Raw genomic sequence first — 15,884 nt, forward strand, 5'->3', positions numbered from 1 at the left:
TGTTTTTTTTTTCGATTTGAAGTTTTCTAAGCACTACAATCCTCTGTGGATGATATAGTAATATTCTTATGGAAAGTATACTTAGAACCTCACAATATGTTATTTATAGGCATTTCTCATATTATCAATGAGCTGATTGGGAGCTCGAGAGTGAAAAAAAAGCGCGTCTCAATTTTCTAAAGTCGAGGTGATAGATGTACATTTTGTCAAAAATGCTGGCTATCACCGTCGTCAATGTCGACAGGTTTATTCTTCTTTTGAATATAATTGAGATGAGCCATTTTTTCTTGCATTCTACCACTTGACCCCTACATATCTTATTTAATATAGGAAAAAACAAAATATATGAACCTCAGCTTCCATAGTAGAAGTAGCAGTCAATATCTATTTTGCACTCCTCCAAGATACATGTAAAATTCAAAATGCGATAACGTAACCTAACTGGATGTAAATTTAGGGAAAATAGAAAATGATTAATTAAACAGTTTTAACTGCATGAATTAAATATAGTGTACATGTTTAAAAATGTAGCTCTCTACTAGAATGCATAAAAATTATGTTTTAAAGGTTATTCGAGACGCGATCGAGGAACGGAGACCGGAGACCATATGAGAAAAATTATTTTTATTCAATAATTATTTTTAATTGTTCAATGTGTGGTGTATTTTAATGGAATTTTTGAAAATGAGGTATTTTAAGGTGTTTTTACACGTCGAATCGTATTTTAAACTGGTAATCGATTTTCGATGACAATAGGGGCTTTTTGAGAACTTGACTAATATTTTCACAAACTTTCCCAAACAAAATATTTTAATTATTACTAATGGACTTAATGGACCTACTATACTAGATTAATGAGCCTAAGCTTTCACCATGTGCTTTATATCAAACTTTAAGCTAATAAACCCTCACTTAAACACACAAAACTCACGCACACATCACACAAACACACACTAAGACTCTTCATCAGCCGAGAGACACACACACGAAATTTTGAGAAGAACATCACGTGAAAAGTGAAGAATTTCAGCAAGGTCTTTCCCTCGTCGATGTCTTTTGTATCACAAGTCGTTCTTCGTGTGTAATAAACGCAAAGACACATCTTAATTTTCCTTCACTCATCTTTCACACCATATTATGTGTATTTAATTATCTTTGCATGAAAAATATGATGCACTTCTTGTATTTTCGTTTTATGACATAAACATGATAAAAGTATTATGATGCATAGATGGGCGGCCATGGTAGGGCTATGGGAAGGAAAGTTTTTCCAACACGTTAAGGGTCCATATATGCATAAATAAGGGTTGCACATGTATGGCTGATGGCTTGAACGAAAAGTTGAATTGTATGGGAGCTAGGGTTCGTCTAGGGTATCTTTGTGGGCCACGGATCTTAGCTAATGTATGGTTACGTCCAGGAGACCTAAGAAGATAGTATGATGGTCCTAGGGTGGCTGCACGAGGGCTGGGCAGAAGGCAAGGGGCTGGGAAGGAAAGCATGGTCGCTCATGCCATGAGGAACGACGGGTTGAAGGATACGGCTTCTAGTGTGGGGCCTTTAACTCCTAATCGTTATTACAATGCAATTTGATTAGGGTTAATTAATTACAGCGGAAAACGATTTTAAATTTTCTTTACAATGAGCCCAAAATATGTTATTTGAATATTAAAAATAGTATTTCATTTCACATCATAAAATCTGCCCACACATAATCAAAACAACTCATACAACAACAAATCATATCCTCGGGACATGCCCCAATATATAGATACATAAACATATATACTGGGAAAGATCACTAGACCTCAACTCAAACTGTGACTCCCTCCAGAAGTAATGTAGTACCCGAAAAACCAATATGCGTATATATGTGCATAATTTTTATTATTTAATTTTAAATGGTTATTATTTTAAGAAATTGTTGATTTAATTGCATTTAAATCATTTACGTAATTTTTAAGGATTTTTAAATCGCGTATTTCAAATTTTAGCTTTTTAGATATATACGCGAGACCGGACCGGAGATAGAAAATCGGAGATGAATTTTATGATCCAAAAATATTCCTAAATTTATTCCAAGCTAAGAAATAATTTATTTTAATGAAATCAAGTGGATTTAAGTCTACTTTAATTAATTAACCACCAATTTAATTGTAGGCTTCTTAATTCATCAAGATTATGCTTAATTAACCTTTTAATCAAGCTTATCTAACATAGGATTCTACTTAGCAAAACTTAAACAAATCCTACACCAATTTGGGAAGACAAGTCTCGGTAATCTCCACTCCACACAATCCCAACTTGACACCATTTAACTCCCCCAACAAGAAAACAAAGGCCACCCATTCATCATGCATGTTCCCCTCCCCCCCAACTTGGCATCATTTACTCCCCCATGCACCACCTTATTTGACCACAACCCTTCACCACCTTCTTCGTTCTCTCTAGCACGAAAATTAGGAGATTTAGCAGCTCCCATTCTTGGCCAAGACAACAACAATAGCAAGGTGTCTTCATTTCCGTTGCCGTGTCTCCCGATCCGACGTATTGTGTTGTTTATTGTAAAAACAACTTAAGGCAGGTCTATATTATTTCTTTGCTCTTCAATCAAGTTATATATCTATTTTTAAACCATTACATGTGCTTGATCTATGACAAAACCGAAATCATGTCAAGAACTTTCGAAAAAAACATTGTGCAGATTTTTCGACTCTTCACTTGTGCACCTCACAGTTTTGATGTTTTTGTGGTTTCAGGGTTGAATCGATTTCCAGGGGCTCAAGGCTTCTTATAGACATGATATAGGGTGTGATAGGAAGGTGTTAGTCTGTTGGTTAAAGCTCTTTCCCCCCCAGCAACACGAATGGACAGCAACTCGTCCATGGTGCATTTTGTGTCTCAAAATTCTTGTTTTCGGTTTGTACAGGGAGGTTCGAATCTTGGTTGGCTTTTGGGCCTGTAACCATGGTTAGAATCCCTCCTTGACATGTCTCAAACGTTATCAAGATGCCCTTTCATGGCTTGGTTCATGTCCCCATCGATTTTTAAAACAAACAAAGAACAGCGCCCCTTCGGTTTTAAAATTCTGGTATTGTTGAGTGTGTTGAGTTTCGGTTTTGGGGTGTTAGGTGTGTTGTGGTTGGCTTCTAGCCCTTAGCCATGACTCATACAACACCTTAGCGTGTCTAGCATGGACCATGGTTAAACTCATAACCATTGGATCCTTCATTTGACAGCAAGTGATCCAAACAATCGCATGGTACATAATTTTCTTGTGTTCTCGGTTTGAGCTTTGTGTTGTCCTAGGTGTTTGGGTGGATCTTGTTTGGCTTCTAGCCCTTAGACATGGTTAACACAATACCTCATGATGTTTAGATCATGCCATGGTTGATCATATGGCCACTGGAATGATACATGACAGCAAGAACAAGCAACACTCCCCACGGTACAACATATGTGTTCTCGGGTGAAGCTTTGGATTGTTTTGGGTGGTTGCTTGGATTGTGGTTGGTTTTAGCCCTTATCCATGGTCTGAGCCACTCCTTAGAATGTTGGTAAGAGGCTCTGGTCAGTGGTTCAAGCCCTCAATGGCCAAAGCCTTGAAAACGAAGCCAAGGAATCACAGCAGCCGCTGCTGCATTTTCTGGACAGCAGCTTTGAGCTTTGGTTCAGAGGGCTGTTTCGAGTTCTTGGTTGGCTTTTAGTCTATGGCCTTGGACTGGACAGTACCTCAATGAGTTAGGAAGGTCATGTTTTTGGCAGTTTGTGATTTGGTTAAGTTTAGAGGTCGTACGAGAATTTACGATGCAATGTGCCAAAGTGACTCTCGAAAGAGCGTTTCACGATTTTTGGCCTCCATTCACATTTTTCGTGTATTACAGCCCTAGGGTTATGTTTTTCAATATTTTAGGTGTATTTTAATCATGACTAAATGATGGTTCGATGTTGGTTCGAGTTGGTACGGAGTCATGGTTATATACTAAGTTTGTTGGGCGTAATTGTCTCGTTTTTAGTACGATTATGAAGTGTTGGTCAAGTTGAGATTATTTACATGTGTCTCATGTTAGAATTAGGTCGCAGCGAGCCTGAGAACGATCCAACTCAATTGATAAATTAAAACAGGATAATAATTATATTACGTGCATAAAAATAGAAAATGTTTATTTTTTATATATATGCGATATGTCTTGTGGCCACCTTACGCTTATGGGATTGCTTCACCCGGTGACTTACGACCGGTTTACGATTATGTATGGTACGGATATCCAGTCCAAGGACTGTGATGATCTCTACCGCCCAATATATTGTGGTTTAGTCTGATCAGACGTGCATGTTATGTTATGGGCCACTTGCGTAGAACATTATCTCTACAGAAAAAATTACGATATACTATGTTATGACAGAGCTCTATCGGGCAAAGCTTTTACGTATGATTTTCAGATATGCACGTATTTATAATTACTCATGATACGATTTTCACGTTACGCTTTACGATACGATATTTTTACGTTGCATGCGATTTTATGATATATTTACTTGTTATTCACGATATATGCATGCTGAGTCTTTAGACTCACTATACTTGATTGATGTAGGTACTGAAGATGCAGAGGCTGAGGGCGGGGACCAGTGAGTTAGCTCGGATCGGCGGTAGTACGAACCCGAGGACCTCACGTTTAATTATTCAGTTTTATGTTCAAACTCTTGTTATAACTTTTATATATTTTAAGTTATTGTTTAAAACATTATTCAGTTTCCGCTGCTATGCTTATGTTAAACTGTTAGGTTATTTTACGAAAGTTTTTATACGTTGCAAGTTTATTTATTTAAAGATAATTTTTTTAATAATTCCGCAAAATTATGAATACGAAAATACAGGCCGTCACAAGTATCATCTCCGGTCTCCTGATATCCTAAAGTACTTGTCATTGTCCACATACAAAGACAACAACAGCCCCATCTGGAGTGAGCAAAGCTCAGTCTGAAGCAACCACAATATATACCACACAGATCTAAACAATGATATATGATATGCAATGCATGTATGTCGTGGAGGTATCAGGTCAAATGCCCATCCACTGAGCACATGTCAGAATCAATCGAATCGCTATCAAATCAATGCTCGACTGGAACACCGGCCTCAATCAGGGATACTCATATGATAACGTCGACAAAGCGTCATCAAATCCCAATCTCAATCAATCATCGGGGCCACAAATGACTATGCTTTAAGGGTAATGTAATACCAAACATAGCATCGTGTTTACAAACCCCAGAATCAAATCAAATCATATCAGGGTATCTAAGGATCGTAGCTCAACGTGCATGTCATGTATGCCACATAAACTCAACAAATAAGGCATATATACATGTATTCTCAATCCAATCAATCAAACATATATCATATAATACAGATACATATCGTATGTTATCCGGTCGCAACATACCTCTATTCTTTGTTCCAGTCGATGTAGCTTGAAGAGATCAGTATAATAATCTATCTACATCAATAACATATTTATTTCAATTCATAACATCATTCAAAATCATCAATATAAGTTTCAAATATCTTTTGAAACTTCGAAAATTCATATTAAATCAAAATCATAACATAATTCAATTCTGACTTCAAAACTTAGTTTCTTGTCGGTTATTTTACCGCATCTATTTATCAGAATTAATAATAACTGACAAATAATTATTCAATCTCAATCCAACAATTAAAATTCCCTAACTATAATAAATTGAGAATAATTCAAAATAACATCACTATAATCACATCTTTTTCGTTAAAATCATACATTATTCAACAAGCTTCAATTTATGTATGATTTAACAATTTATCGGATTTATTTAAAAAATCGACGAATTTCAAACATCACTAAAAATATAAAATTTATACTTCAAATCGAAGACCTCGTGTCAACGATCCCAGAACTGAAGTCGGTTCGTCGATTGGATAAACCAATAAGTCGCACGATCGAAAAGAAAAATCGAAACTCTATTTCCTATCTCTCTCATATTTCTGTCAAAATTTGCTTCTGATGAGGCACGTAAGCGTTTTTTTGATATTTATCGTTTTTTTTGTTTAATAATATAATATAATATAATATATAATATTTAACATTTTAACATCGGTATATTTTTTTGGATCAGTCAAACGATCCAATTTTTGAAAATTCAAAACATGAAATTTGTAGCACTATATATTAGCTTTCCAATGAAATTGGTCTCATTTCATTTGGACTAATACTCAGACAGTTATGCTCATTAATTACCATTTTATCTTTAAAATTAATTCATTATTTTTCAACTTATTTACAAAAATGCCATCAAAATAAATTGAATATTTTTCAACTTATTTACAAAAATGCCATCAAAACTATTTTATTCTCTGGGTCTCACATTTCTCCCCAACTTAAAAGATTTTGTCCTCGAAATCTCAAATCTTTTTATATACATAACATTGGCAAACATATAATATGTCACCAGTTATAGTGCACATCAAAACTAAAATCAGTAAATGGATCGCTATACATTGAATACAATGGAACATGTGGAATAGAATCAAACAAGTGCGGATATGATTCTCGCATCTTGCTTTCCAATTCCCACGTTGATTCCTCCACACCATGTCGTGTCCATTGCACTCGAACTAAAGAGATCGATTTGTTACGCAATATCTTCTCCTTTCGATCCATAATACGAACAGGTTGCTTAACATAGGAAGGAGAAGGATCGAGTTCAACCTCATCAGGTTGAAGCACATGTGATGGACCTGGTTCATACTTTCTCAACATAGAAACATGAAATACATCATGAATGACAGATAAAGCTGGTGGCAATGCCAACCGATAAGCAAGATCCCCAACTCGATCAAGGATCTCGTATGGACCAACATATCGAGGAGATAATTTTCCTCGCATGCCAAATCGAACAGTGCCTCTAAAGGGAGATATTTTCAAAAACATGTTATCATCTTTCTGGAATTCTAAGGTCATCTTCGTTTATTCGCATAACTCGTTTGACGATCCTGAGCAGCTTTCATCCGCTGTCGAATCAATTGAACCTTATCATTCATTTCCTGTATCATTTCAGGTCCAGTCAATTGTCTTTCACTAATTTCATCTCAGAATAATGGTGATCTACATCGTCTCCCATATAAGGCTTCGAACGGTGCCATACCAATACTTGTTTGGAAGCTATTATTATAAGAAAATTCTACTAATGGTAAAGCATCTTGTCATCCCATTCTGAAATCCATCACAATCGCACGTAACATATCTTCTAACGTTTGAATTGTACGCTCAGTCTGGCCATCAATTTGAGAATGATAAGCAGTACTCATAGTCAAACGCGTACCCATAGCTTCTTAGAAACTACCCCAAAATTTAGAAGCAAACCTGGGATCACGATCTTATACAATTGAGACTAGCACACCGTGCAGTCTCACAATATTCTCGATGTATAAACGAGCCATTCTCTTATAAGGATAAGTCTGCTCATACGGAATAAATGTGCAGATTTCAAAAGCCGATCAATAATAACTCAAATAGCATGACAGTCCTTGGGCGAATGAGGTAAATGAGTCACAAAATCCATAGCAATATGTTCCCAATTCCACTTTGAGATTTCAAGACTATGGAATAATCCTCCAGGTTTTATTCTCTCGGCTTTCACTTGCTGGCAGACAAGACATTTCGAAATAAATTCAGCAATGTCCTTCTTCATACGTCTCCACCAGAATTGGGGTCTCAATGTCAAATACATCTTTCGACCTCCAGGGTGAATACTGTATTTACTATAATGTGCTTCACGAAGAAGGGCAGATTTCAAATCAGAATTATCAGGGACTACCAGCCGACCATTAAGTGTTAAAGAACCATCAGAAGAAATCTGAAATCCAGACTGATGTCCTGCAGATACAAGTTCTTTCAACTTTTGGATCTGAGCATCGCTTCGTTGGGCCTTTCGTATTTTAGATATCAAGTTCAGCTCAATTTGCAATGCTGAGACAGTGACAGAATTCCAATTCGAGTGAAAAGTCCAACCAGAAGTACATATATCCTCATGTACCTTGGTGACACTAACAGAAGCTAAAACAGAATCATGAACCTTACAACTCAAGGCATCCGCAGTAACATTCACCGATCCCGGGTGCTACTGAATCTCACAATCAAATTCCTTCAGGAGATCCATCCACCTGCGTTGCCTCATATTCAAATCAGATTGAGAAAAGAGATATTTCAGACTCTTATGATCTGAATAGATAACAAACTTTTCTCCGTACAAATAATGGCGCCAAATCTTCAGAGCAAGCACAATGGCGGCCAATTCAAGATCATGAACAGGATAACGAGTTTCATGAGATTTCAATTGACGAGACGCATAAGCAACCACCTTGCCATGTTGCATCAGACCACTGCTGAAACCTTTACCAGACGCATCTGTACACACTACAAATCCTTCGGTACCTGAGGGAATAGTTAGCACAGGTGCTGTGGTCAATCTCGTCTTCAATTCAAGAAAACTAGCTTCACATTCATCTGACCAAATGAATCTCTGATTCTTCTGTGTCAGTTGAGTAATATGTTTAGCTATTTTTGAAAATCCTTTAATAAAACGACGATAATAGCCAGCTAAACCAATGAGGCTACGGATCTCAAGAACATTGGTAGGTCTCGGCCAACTCAATATGGCTTCAACCTTAGCGGGATCAACAGATATGTCATGTCTCGAAATGACGTGGCCTAAAAATACTACTCGATCCATCCAAAATTCGCATTTGGACAATTTAGCATATATATGACCATTGCGAAGAGTTTGAAGTACCAGTCTCAGATGTTCAGAATGCTCTTTTTTCGATTTCGAATATACAAGAATATCATCGATAAATACAATAATGAAGCGGTCAAGATAATCTCGAAAGACACGATTCATTAAATCCATAAAGACAGCAGGAGCATTCGTGAGACCGAAAGGCATAAAAAAAAACTCATAGTGGCCATACCTGATACGAAAAGCAGTTTTAGACACATCTTCTTCTCGAACACGTACTTGATGATACCCAGAACGAAGATCAATCTTCGACTATACAGAAGTACCCTGAAGCTGATCAAAGAGATCATCAATACGAGGAAGTGGGTACTTGTTTTTCACAGTAGCCCGATTCAATTGCCTATAATCGATACACATTCGCATTGTACCATCTTTCTTTCGAACAAATAAAACTGGAGCTCCCCAATGAGATACACTCGATCGAATATATCCCTTATCGAGAAAATCCTGTAATTGTTCTTTCAATTCTTTCAATTCAAGAGGTGCCATGCGATAAGGAGCTTTAGATATAGGCGCAGTTCCCGACATAAGATCAATACTAAATTCAACTTCTCGATGATGTGGAAAATCAGGAATCTCATCGAGACATACTGTAAGGACCGTGTATCGTATTATCGCAAATCCTGTGTGATTATCGATAATGTATGAAATTGTCAAGTGATTATGTAGTTGATGTATATCCTGACAAGGGAAATTGAGAAAATGAATATTGAATACGAATTGACGTGGTAAGAGATCGAGTGGAAAAGCCGGACGCCAATATAATACCAAAATCAATATTTGGACAGAACATGTGGCGCCCGAGCGGTAGAAAATGACCGCCCAAGCGCCAGTGTGGAATAAGGGGTGTTCTCGGACAGAACATGCCGCGCCCGAGCGGTAGTTTTTGACCGCCCGAGCGCGGAGCAAGTGACACTCGGGGGCAGAACATCTCGCGCTCGGGCGCGAGAATTCTACCGCCCGAGCGCCGAAGCGGTGGAGTGATAAGAACGAGGCTTCTTTCTCATTTTCTTTATTTTCTTCGCTACAATTCGAGAATAAACGAGAGATTTCGATTTTCTTTCGTCCGAATCGACTTCGAAACGCTGTCTAAACGCGAAACAAATTATATATTTGTGATCGTTGCGTCGAGGGCTTCCGACTGAGGTAATTTTCTTCGAGTTCCAGCAGTTCTAAATATCAAAGTGCTGGAATAGCATGTATTTGAAGTTGAATTTCTTATATGTAGTAGAATAACCGACAAGAAACTCATATTCGAAGTCGGAATTGAATTAGGATATGATTTTGAATTGATATGCATTTTTGAAGTTTCAAATGAAATTTGAAACTCATATTAATGATTTTGGATTATGGTATTGATTGGAATGAGTATGTTATTGATGCAGATAAAGTATTATACCGATATCTTCAGGCTACATCAACTGGAACGAAGAATTGAGGCATGTTGCGACCGGGTAACATACGACAGGTATCTGTATTATATGATATATGTCGGTTTGATCGGATTGATTGGAATGAGATTATGTGTCTATATGCCTTATTTGTTGATTGATGTGGCATACATGACATTGAGATTGAGATATTGATGTATAAAATAAATGTTTTGTTAACACACATCGTTTGATGCATACATCGATACATGACATGCACGTTGAGCTATGATCCTTGGATACCCTGATATGATTTGATTGGATTCTGGGGTTTGTGAACACAATCGCTATGCCGGTATTATATGACCCGTAAAGCATAGACAATTGTGGCCCCGATGATTTGATATGAGATTTGGGATTTGATGGCGCTTTGTCGACGCTATCATACGAGTATCCCTTATTGAGGCCGGTGTGCCAGCTCGAGCATTGATTTGATAGCGATTCGTTTGATTCTGACATGTGCTCAGTGGATGGGCATTTGACCCGATACCTCCACGACATACATGCATTGCATCCCATATATCATTGTTTAGATATCTGTGGTATATACGATTGGTTGTTCCATACGGAGCTTTGCTCACCCCCAAGAGAGGGCTGTTGTTGTCTTTGTGTGTGGACAATAGCAGGTACTCCAGGATATCAGGAGACCGGAGAGGGTACTTCTGGAGGGAGTCACAGTTTGAGTTGAGGTTTAGTTGTTTATCCCAGTATATATATATGTATCTATATACCGGGGCATGTCCCGAGGATATGATTTATTGTTGCATGAGTTGTTTTGATTATGTGTGGATAGATTTTATGATGTGAGATGAAATACTATTTTGAGTATTCAAATAATATATTTTGGGCTCATTGTAAAGAAATTTTAAACTCGTTTTCCGCTGTAATTAATTAACCCTAATCAAATTGCATTGTAATAACGATTAGGAGCTTAGGGCCCCACACATACATGCGAGAATTCTTTCGCAACAGGAATATCAGATAAAGATGGCTCTTTTTTCGATACATCAATAACATAGATAAGATAACCCTCATCCCCGCTAAAAAAAAGTCGGGACATTTCCAAAGAGGATACTAATGGAATTTTGGCTTGGGAACTCTTGCCATAAAAATTCCATTTGGGTCCATCAACAGGTCGAAATCGAACCACCCCATGAAAACAATCGACAGTAGCTCGATTTGTCGTCAAGATATCCATGCCAACAATACAATCAAAGTCGTGCATTGGAAGGACAATCAAATTCAGAAACAATACATTGTCCTCATATATCAATACACAATTCTGCACAACTTTCTCAGACAGAATAATCTTTCCTGCTGGCGTGGCTATCAACAATGTATCATACAACGGAGTACTCATAATATCATGAGATGCAACAAATGCATGAGATATGAATGAGTGAGATGCTCCTGTATCAAATAAAACACGTGCAGGATAATCGCAAAGCATGCAAATACCTGCAATCACACCACCATGAGCTTCCTTGGCCTGATCTTCAGTCAAGGCATATACTTTCACTTGAGGAGGGCCTTGGATAGTCTGACCACCAGGTCCTCGGTATCGTGGAACATTCGACTGCTGAAAAGAGGGAACAAGAACAGCAGGTCTCATCATACTAGGGCCACCTCTAAATCCTGGCTGGGGTTGGGACGAAGTCGCCCTATTCGGACATACACGAGGGAAATGGCCTTCCTGTCCACACTGATAACAAGTACCAAACATACCTCGACACTGCTCGATAGTATGTTTGCCTCCACAATGGCTACAATAAGGAGCAATCACTGGACTCCCTCTCTGTGATCCACTCGAACTCGAAGAAGATGAAGAAACAGTGGAACCAGTCTTCTTAAACTTCCTACCTCTCAGACGCATGGTAGGCTGTTGAGCTGTCACTGGAGGTGGAGGAGTGTACTGAGGACCTCCTCGTTTTAATCCAGCTTCGGCTGCCTTTGCTCGTTCAACTGCCTCTGCTTAGACCGTAGGCAATCCAAAAATGACAAAAGTATATATAGCATGATGCAATCCATTCACAAACCTGTTATATTTTGCTTTTGCATTCGCAGCTACGTGAGGTGCATATTTCAACAGTGTAGAAAACTTCGAAGCATATTCTGCAACAGTCATCGTTCCCTGCTGCAGACTATTGAATTCATTTTCCTGAGCAGTATAATAAAAAAGAGGGGAATACTGCTCCAAAAACTGGGCCTTGAAGATATCCCATGTGACTTCAATCCCCGCTTATTTCAATCCAATCTCAGCGACTTCCCACCAAGATTTTGCTCGGTCCTTCAATTGATAAAGAGCAAGTTTCATTCACCGAGCCTTAGAGTATACAACAATATTAAACAGATGCTCGATATCCTTCAACCAGGCTTCAGCTCTTTCTGCACTCTCAGTGCCAAAGAACTTTGGTGGTTTCAAGTCCTGGAATCGAGCCATCACCAGATCCATGGACAATCCTTCGAATTGTCCAACCATCCTCTCAGTACTACTACTCGCAGTTTCATTTATGGGATCCATCTACAAATCAGATGATGAATATCACAAATAAATATCAATTTCACATCATCATAATCTCATATCATTGATCTCGTCAATAACTTACTCAAACTAAATCAAGCAAGAGCAAATAATACAATTAAATCAAACACAAACGCACAATTCATTTGTGCCTATTCAAGTGTACACAAGACTCAATCGAGCATTCCCAGCTATGCTCTCATACCACTCCGTGTGGGGCCCTTAACTCCTAATCATGATTACAATGCAATTTGATTAGGGTTAATTAATTACAGCGGAAAACGGGTTTAAAATTTCTTTACAATGAGCCCAAAATATGTTATTTGAATACTAAAAATAGTATTTTATCTCACATCATAAAATCTGCCACACATAATCAAAACAAATCATACAACAACAAATCATATCTTCGGGACATGCCTCGGTATATAGATACATATATATACTGGGAAAACATAAACCTCAGCTCAAACTGTGACTCCCTCCAGAAGTACCATATCCGGTCTCCTGATATCCTAGAGTACCTGTCATTGTCCACATACAAAGACAACAACAGCCCCATCTGGGGTGAGCAAAGCTCAGTCTGAAGCAACCACAATATATACCACATATATCTAAACAATGATATATGATATGCAATGCATGTATGTCGTGGAGGTATCAGGTCAAATGCCCATCCACTGAGCACATGTCAGAATCAATCGAATCGCTATCAAATCAATGCTCGACTGGCACACCGGCCTCAATCAGGGATACTCATATGATAACGTCGACAAAGCGTCATCAAATCCCAATCTCAATCAATCATCGGGGCCACAAATGACTATGCTTTAAGGGTCATGTAATACCAAACATAGCATCGTGTTCACATACCCCATAATCAAATCAAATCATATCAGGGTGTCCAAGGATCATAGCTCAACGTGCAGGTCATGTATGCCACATCAACTCAACAAGTAAGGCATATTGACACACATTCTCAGTCAAATCAATCAAACATATATCATATGATACAGATACATGTCGTATGTTACTCGGTCGCAACATACATCAATTCTTCGTTCCAGTCCATGTAGCTTGAAGAGATCAGTATAATAATCTATCTACATCAATAACATATTTATTTCAATCCATAACATAATTCAAAATCGTCAATATAAGTTTCAAATATCTTTTGAAACTTCAAAAATTCATATTAAATCAAAATCATAACATAATTCAATTCTGACTTCAAAACTTAGTTTCTTGTCGGTTATTTTACCGCATCTATTTATCAGAATTAATAATAACTGACAAATAATTCTTCAATCTCAATCCAACGATTAAAATTTCCTAATTATAATAAATGGTAACAAATTCAAAATAACATCACTATAATCATCTCTTTTTCGTTAAAATCATACGTTATTCAACAAGCTTCAATTTCTGTATGATTTAACAATTTATCGGATTTATTCAAAAAATTGACGAATTTCAAACATCACCAAAAATATAAAATTTATACCTCAAATCGAACACCTCGTGTCAACGATCTCAGAACTGAAGTCGGCTCGTTGATTGAATAAACCAATAAGTCGCACGATCGAAAAGAAAAATCGAAACTCTATTTCCTTTATCTCTCTCACATTTTTGACAAAATTTGCTTATGATGAGGCACGTAAGTGTTTTTTTTTATATTTATCCTTTTTTTTAATAATATAATATAATATAATATAATATATAATATTTAATATTTTAACATCGGTATATCTTTTTGGACCAGTCAAACGATCCAATTTTTCAAAACTCAAAACATGAAAGTTGTAGCACTATGTATTAGCTTTCCAATGAAATTGGTCTCATTTCATTTGGACTAATACTCAGACAGTTATGCTCATTAATTACCATTTTGCCTTTAAAATTAATTTATTATTTTTCAACTTATTTACAAAAATGCCATAAAAATAAATTTAATAATTTTCAATTTATTTACAAAAATGCCATCAAAGCTATTTTATTATCTGGATCTCAAATCTAGGCTTGATAAGTTTTGTCCAGCAACTTTTTATGGGTTCTATTTAGGTCATAGGACCAATTGGTTAGGGGCTGGTCACGATGTTAGGGTCTAGGGTCGAAAGGAACCATGGTCTATGGGACTAAGGTTTTCGAATTTTGTTGTAGAAAAATTACATAGGTGCCTTAGGATTGTTCAAGCATTTAAATGGTTTGAATTGGGTTGTATATAGTATGATTAGGTGTTAATAAGTTATGGTTCAAGTTTGGTTAAGTTTCGAGTCCATTCGGGTTAAAACCGCGATGCACGTCTAAGCTTTAAAAACAAATTTGGAAATTAGTCGAGGAACTTAAGTTTACATCTAAGAAATATTTATGAGTGTATTTTAAGGTGTCATGTTAAGTTTAGATGGATTTGGGTCGTCGTTTTAAGGTCTAAGGATAAATTGGGAAAGTTAGAGTTTCAGGGGCAAAAAGGTCATTTTACATCTAAAAATGTTAGATGTCTTGGTAGTGCCATGAATGCTTAATGAATGTTAAAACGTTTATTTTGAATGTTTATGGGATTTTATGATGAAAATTTAATACTAAAAGACATGTTGCATGCTTGGTTTAAAAGAAAAATGATTTATATATGCATGAATTTTTATAAGTGATAGAAAAATGAAAGGTTGAAAGAGGTGAATTAATTTTGACTAATACGATGATATGTAAGGTCAAGACTCAGTTGACGGGTGAGACTGTCGTTGATGTCCCCGCCGCCCGGTATCGTGGTTATACGTAGATGGACCTATCGACCTACAGCTGATACGAAAGTCACAATTAAGGATCTTAATTCAATAAAAAGAGAAACATATATGTATGATGAAGGGGAAGAAAAGTATATGATGAAAGGAAAGAAAAAGTATTCGATGAAAGGAAAAATGTTTAAAATTTATGTTCATGAAAAACTATTTTATTAGAAATATCTTTCAATATTGCTTGTGAAAATATTTGTATTACTTGATATCATGGTTAAGATTTGGTGAGTCAATAGACTCACTAGGTGTGATTGATGCAGATGAGCATGATTTTGATGGAGGAATCGATAGTTGAACTAG

The sequence above is a fragment of the Primulina huaijiensis genome, chromosome 7, assembly GCF_012295235.1.
Source record: "Primulina huaijiensis isolate GDHJ02 chromosome 7, ASM1229523v2, whole genome shotgun sequence".
Lineage (NCBI taxonomy): Eukaryota > Viridiplantae > Streptophyta > Magnoliopsida > Lamiales > Gesneriaceae > Primulina > Primulina huaijiensis.